The sequence below is a fragment of the Helicoverpa armigera genome, chromosome 17 (assembly GCF_030705265.1).
Source record: "Helicoverpa armigera isolate CAAS_96S chromosome 17, ASM3070526v1, whole genome shotgun sequence".
Taxonomy (NCBI): Eukaryota; Metazoa; Arthropoda; class Insecta; order Lepidoptera; family Noctuidae; genus Helicoverpa; species Helicoverpa armigera.
The window spans coordinates 5814421-5822266 of record NC_087136.1 but is presented as its reverse complement, the minus strand read 5'-3'; positions in this window follow the sequence as shown (position 1 = coordinate 5822266).

Here is a 7846-nt window from a genome sequence, read left to right as displayed (position 1 = left end):
CGGAAACTTGGCAAATTCGCACTCTATGTACTTTGAAACTTTTTTTGTCAACACGTTTATATCAGGAGTTCAAGGAAGTTCAATCGACATTTTTTCTTACAAGAAAAATCGACATGTTAGGCAATTTTGTGGGCAATACAAAGTATAAGATCTTTTTCATCGCTTCATTACTTTTCCCGTTTCTATGATATTTGAGCTCCAACGATATCACAATATTATACAATAACTTAGACATTACGTTTTCATGTGGTATGGCACAAGTGACTATAAACGGGTTATTGATGTTTTGCGACTGGATTTAAGTACTTCATATGAGAAATATGGGTTCGTTGCTCCTCCGGCGTAAAAATGAAAATCTGTATCTGAGACACAAAATATACAACGGAGGAATATCTTGACCAGAAGAAAAATAGCCCGGAGTATTCTCTCGATTGTATGACATGATGTTCGTATAAATTCGAATGTATGTTGGACCGCTATGTGGTAGAAAACCCAAGGATATTTTCGTTAGGGTCGTCCCGGATATCTTATTTGTCAGGAAAACCTCAAGAGCAAGATAAAATGGACGGATTTCCAGCTGGATGTACGAGTTGGGTGTATTATAATTCATGCTCAGTTTTACAATAATACCGACTTCCGCAAGCGTTGGGGAGCAATTTCTCTTTGGGTGAGAATATTACATGAATTGATCAATGACTTGCCAGTTGGTTTTTATCGACAGATTGGTACATGAAAAATATTTAATTTATTATATTATGGCGATTTTCTAACTTGATACTATTGATGATTGTCGAAACACATCATTTCGTGATAGCTATGATCCGTCAACCTTGACAACATGGCACATGGCATGTTTTAGAGAATGACAAAACTTCGGTGACATTCACACAGTAATCATAATAAAGTTCGATTGATACAATAGACCTCATAAAATTCCAAATAAATCCCTGTGGAAAACTCGTTCAATACAACCTGATCAGTTTTACAAATAAACCGATACAAGCAAAAGTTCACACCGTTGTAATTACAATATGTAGAAAAGTTTTAAAATACTCTGTATTCGCTTTTAAAAAATATTGGAAAACACTCATGTTATTACTACACTGAAACGGGAATGGTCGTACTTTTACTTTTTAATTGTAATCGCATCGTGCACCCGTTTTATATGAGACTGTAAAGTTGTAAAATAAAAGTTGTTCCTCCCCAAATATAATAACTTTGTTTTTTTAATGTTTTGCGCAATCAAAATTTAACGCCACTGTGGGTACGTGCGGCAATACGGCTTTGGACTCTCGCAAACACAGGCGAGGTAATTTCAACTTTATCTTTATAGAGGCAGGGTGTGTTTTTAATATTTTTAAAGTGGCTCAAGGTTATGTTACGGCCAGAAGTTTGATCATTTAAATCTTATGGCTTAAGGTCTAAATGATCACGCAGAGCCGTTGAGTTCTTTTAAGTATTTTTCATAAAAACTTTGTTCTTTAGCATAACATTAGCACAATTTACAGATAGTTATACGGTAATGTCTTGAGAATAATTTATGGTTGATATTGCTGTTTTAATAGCTCAAGTAAAAGTAGCCACAATCTTTTCTAAATTGAATGAAATGACGAAAATATTTTTTTTAAAGAATTTAATGGACCTTATAGTTGATAAATTGGTAAACAAGTTAAATCTACTTTAAAAAATAATGCCTATTGTAAATGATAAACTTTTTAAGTATAGCATCGAATGAGTTCAATGATAGCGGTTTTCAACTAAAGAAATATGTACTTAGTTAAAGGCACCATAGCACGTTCAGTTTAATTAAAAACAAAAACTAAACGTACCTATTTCAGAGACTTTCCACAGCAGCGTTAGACACGAGCGTACAAAGTGAATGAAGCTTGATGACCAACGAATTCCTTGGTCATTCAAGTTTGTATGTAAAACGATTCCTCCTTCCTCATTCCAATTCGGTCTCTACATTCAGTTAAATGAAATCTGCCTTCAGAATATTCAGAGGGGACTAGAAACAAGAAATTCAATTTATATTTGCGTTTTCGTTGAAGATGGTTACGAGGAAATTAAATCATTGTAAGGAGTTTCAAGTGTCAGTTTTGCATCTGTCAAAACTAAAACAATGTACAATTTCAGTGGCCGAAGGACTTTCAACTGATGCGTAGATGAACTTGCGTAGATTATTCTCAGCTTGAGTTCTTGGTATTTATTATAATAATGGTACTTGGTATACCAAACTACATAAATTGTGGTTGATCTAACATCAAAACAACAATCACAAAAAAAAAACTTAAAAAAATGAATAAAATGGCGTTCTATTACGCCTGGGTAATGAAGTGTTCTCAGTTGGACAATTCAAAAGAAATAAATTATCAATTTAACTGAATATGGCCCTTTCTTTGTCATAAATTATATCTTTATCCTAGATATTAATTCAACAAGCCGTTATATAAAGCCAATTACGTACATTCAGCATTTGCACCACGGTTTCCACATAAAAAGGGGGCTTTTGTTAATGAGGGTACAAAAAGTTCCCTTTCTGAATTATTTGTCTGAATTTGCATTTTAATTGGAAAGAAACCGTTACTGTTTTTGTGAACAATAATGATGGTGTTCATTGTGTGTGCTGTTGACAAACTTTTATAAGTTATTTATTTACCTTATTTTTTTAAACAGCTCTTTTGAATTTATTTATTTATTTATTTATTTATTTATTCTTCAACCTTATCACTAACATTACAGATATACAATCCAATGCGTTAGTGAGGCACTTATATTATTTTTTAATATAATTACGCTGAGATACCTATTAGATTATGGATAAGTACATAATTATGGGGTAATTATATATTATAATTGTTCAATTGATAATAATGCTAGTACAATCCAAGGTACATACAGTAAAACTATAATATTAATCATTCGTGAAAACGGAATCGATTAAGAAGATTTAGGTATATGTACTAGGTATACATAATTTGTGCTGATGTAATTCAAAGTACTCAAGCTAGTACTGCGAATCATCACAACAACATTATAAAATTTAAAGAAGGAAACAATAACCACAGCCAATAAGAGATTATATTTTGAGTCAGCGTCGAATCGTTTAGGGAATAGGTAATCGTCACAGGCATTCTTGGTGCCATCAAAGCGTTTTATCGCACGTCGGGGAAGACATTCCGACGTCCGTTTTAATAATGATTAAAATTTTGTTTGTACACCAAATCCCTATAGGGCTTCTAAATACGCGGGTGTCACTGGACGCGGAATTAATTTTTAAAACAGATTGTTGTGAATGTAAAATTATACGGGAGTTAATGGAGAGAATTGTTCATGTTTAATTTCGAAGATAATAAAGATATAATGTTTCAATATGGTTTCACACTTTATGCTCGTCATAATAATGAAACACTTTCACTGCAGTGTAGGCTACTCTAACTACTGACTATTGCGTTACAATCCCTGATTCTATAGCTAGCCAGTCTACCTGAATAGCCGTAGAGATCAAATTACTTTAGCGCTAAAAGTGTTACGCCATCGATTAAAGTAGCATTAGTAAACTTCAAATAAATACCCACATTTCGGTCACTCATAGCTCCAGGTCAGTGTAACGTGACCCTTAAACATAGTGACTTACTAGCGCGAACGATCTATTACAGTTTCATTGAACGACTGGATGAGACACAACGATAAATCGACGACAATCTCTAATCCAACGTAAACCTTGACAGATCTATATAGTGTACATCTGTGTCTATTGTATTGCTATAATATCTTTATTATGATAATGTTAGAGGTTGTTATCAAACGAAGTATACTTGTTAACAATACTACAAGATGTAGGCCATTATGCCTTATGCCTTATAGGCATAGGTACTGGTAAGAGGAAAACTGATTATTTTATATCTAACACGGGTGTGTTCTTTACCTTCCAGAGTGAACCTACTAACAATTGTTCGATAGCTGTGTTTTGTTTAAGTTAAACAGAGAGCTCTGGCTCAGCCTCATTGAGACGATACGGCCCAGGCCTGGCTACTTCTGGTATCCAAAGGTCGCCAAGTCGAGTGGCCATGGCGTCTCGATATCCAATTGTTTACGTCGTCGCTGAAGAAATCGCACGCTGACTGGCGACCACACTGGCGACTGAGTTAGCGCGGTTCACTGTACCGTGTACCTACATTATAGTGGCAACCGTGGCATCGTCACCAAGCTGCCAGAGTATCCAGAAGCCACGTAGAGAAGTGTAGCTCGTGGCCACGCTTCTAATTTGATGACGTTGCCAAACCGTGACAAGTGGGTTAGGTACCATACATTTCAATATTAACTGCTTGGATACGACGTCGCCATTGGCGTCCTAATGAGAGATGGCAGAGCTCTAAGTAAAATAAAGTTGGAGACTTTGGGTATGTGTTTAAAAGTCGTAGATTTTGCGTAATGAAAGGTGCAGACAGTATCAATGTCTAAGCTTTTTTATGCACTAACTGATTTCTACTTATTTGTGAGGGACCATAAGCGAACTTTCTAGGATTATAGAACATGTTTGTTTTAACTACAACAGTGGGTCCTTTGCTCGATGTTGTACATATGTATACGTAGGTATTGGTTTACAAGCCGATGTGGTTCGTGGTATGGGACAGTGTGGTTTCCCTAATTACAGTGCAATGACATCAACTTGTGTATGCGTCCGTCTTAATCATTTACGTTTAGCTAAACCACTGGTGTTGAGTTATTGTTTCCTGTAATCTGTCCAAACTAATGTCAGTTCAAACTGATACAATTACTAGGTCTACGGAAAATAGTATTGAGTTTTCACTCGCTTCTTTAATGGCTCCAAATGTTGAATTTCACAGTAATTGTGAAAGTACCAGATTATTACTCTTATTGGTTTGTTTAGAATCTCGTCGGTCGCGAATGATAATATTCCTGCTATTATTTCAATAATTGTTTTCATCACCATCATCATCATCAGCCTATCGCAGTCCACTGCTGGACATAGGCCTCTCCAAGTGCACGCCACTGAGATCGATTTTCGGCTGCTCGCATCCAGCTCCTGCCAGCCGTCTTGCGCGTATAATTGTTTTGGATAGATGTAATGTCTCCTTTTACAGTGAGAGCTGTGCCTTAAAAATGCCTTTTAAAAAATGTGGTTTTACTTGATACCAATCTTTAGTATTTATGGGTACTTGAAATACAGAAGCATTACGTGGTTCCCATATATTGCCGACAATGTTGACTCACACACTGTTTGGTTAAGTTTATAGCAACATTAATTGTGTTGTCTTTGCGCTCTCAAATATTTATAACGTTGTAACCACATGGTTACAGAGAGTACATACTCTGAACATTAATTATATTCTTCGTGTTGTCCAACATAAGTGATTGGTTATTTTACGTTGGACAAATATTTATTTTTGTCGTCATTGGGCTTGCAAAATGCAGAATCAGTGGCCTTTATGATTTGTGTGGTTTTCCTTACATTTCATTATTATCTGTGGGGCCGTGGTACCCCATTGTGGTTATTATGTTTGGTCCATTCAAACATAACAGGATTGCAGACAGGATTTTGTTTCCCGTCATTAATCGTAAGCCACGCGTCTCGTTTTGGTTGGCTTATCTTAATGGGACGGGAGCACGCAACAACACGACCGTTTTCACCAACCAATCTGTATTGAGTGAGCGGATCTTGTAGCTATTGTTGCCATTGTTAAAAAACACAATGTTTTTTTTTTATTTCTTCGTTTCAGTTTGTATGTTGCGTAATGTAATTTTGAAATAGGTTTTTATACGGTCATGTGTTTTGATTTAGATGTAGTGGTTCACTTAGACTTTTCTGGAAGCTTTTTTGACGATTAAGTTATAAAATGCTGTTTAAGAGCGTATACGCTCGGCGCGCGAAGTCAACTTTAGGTAATTCAACGCAAAAAACCGCGCAGACTAGCGTCGCGGCTGTGTGCGTGCCTATCATACTTCACGTATAGTCACACAAACCATTTTGATCCTTTCGAGTGAAATTGGTAGAACAAAAAATATATTATTTAGTAAATAGTTAATAGCGGGAAAATAGTGTAAGTCTATGGATGTCTAAAATATAAAAGCATGAAAATAAGTCGTTAATACTTACACTCTTTTGCAAAAAAATCGGGCACCTATGAAAACCTTGGTTTTGAGCACTTTCTGTATATTACATACAATTTTCAACAGTACTAAATAGTCGACTGATGATTAATGACAATGTTAAGAGTTTCTGTATTTTAACCGATTTCAAAAAAAGAAAGGAGGAGGTTTCAATTAGATTGTTTTGTGATTGTTCTCAATTTGATTGTTCTCGATTTCTCAAAGACGCCTGGACCGATTTGAAAAATTGATTGTTTATATGAATGGTCCAGTCCATCCAGACCGAAAAATTGTGGTCAAATAACAACAATTGCCGGAAAGCCAAATATTGGTGAAGAGCTTGGGTTTACCATTGCAAATAAAGTTTTAAGTTATCTATCCTATATGCTTCAAAAGTTATTCGAAATCAAAAGTCAAAATTTGGGTACATCCAAAATGAAAAAAAAAAAAATTATAGCTCGATTGGTAACAGACATCTGCAATAAGTAATTTCTAGCCTAAGGAGTCCGCCATATTGGATTTAGACTCGCGACACATTTTTTTTCGAGTTATTCATAGCAAGCCCTTTCATTTGATACCCATATCGTAGGAATGCATTTTTTCTCCATCTTGGGTATACCGCCATATTGGATATAGAATCATACATTGTCATTAAAACTGAACATTCAAACAAAATTTCAACTCAATCGATAAAAAAAATATGCTTCAAAATTGAGCTTTAAATAAAATAGTAATGTATCAAGATTTGTTGGTCGCGCTTGAAATGTACTCTATTCTCGGTATCCACGGCAAAGGTTATTCACCCTACGCGATGTGACGGAGCGACACGTCCTCTCTCTGTGAAGCCTTGCGGCGGTCTGGTTTGAGTTGACTCGCGTGCAGCGTTTTATAGTAGTTTTTAAATAATTTATAAAAAATAAAACGAGAGATTAAATTATAATATAAAGTTTATGTTTTAAAGAAAGAGTTATATTACTATAGTAAATAATTGTTATATTAAATTAAGTAAGATAGATAGGTAAAAAAAGCATTTGAAATTCACAATTTTTCACGTTGTTAAAATATTTTTTTCTGAAAGATAGAGACCTAAATCAAAAAATGTTTTCAACTAACTATAGGCATGGGGATTTCGTCTATGAGTAAAAAAATAAATATGATTAGATTTGCCACTGTTTTCACATGAATTTAAGCTTCGAAATAGACGCTGAACGGGAATTTTATAAAACATCTGTTACGTTATAGGGGTTTTAAGTATTTAAACTACACAAATTGAAATTTATGTTCAATTAACTATATAGACAGTGAAATTACCTTGCGTTATTAAAAAATAACATAGTTATAGGATAAGTAGTTACTGAGAAACAGTGGTTTGAAAAGTACCATTTTAGGCCAAATGGCGCGCGGTTGACGTACACGCTCTTAAGTGTTCATGGAAAACAGTTTATTACTTACGTACTTAGTTTTTTTATATAAAGTTAAACTATCATCAAGACTTACCTGTATTCATTTAAACATACTTTCCTTCAGAATTTAGTCATAAATCTTATTTATTTGCTTTTGAAACAAGAAATTATGACTCAATTCATGTCTATAGCTAGGAATTGGTACAGGTACCTATCCAATAAGTATTTTGGTCAACATTAAGGGAGTGAAAAAGTGAGGAGATTTTTCTCAGCGCTAAAACCGAATAGAACTTTTGCAAATACTTCACGAAATTTAATGAAAAAAGTTG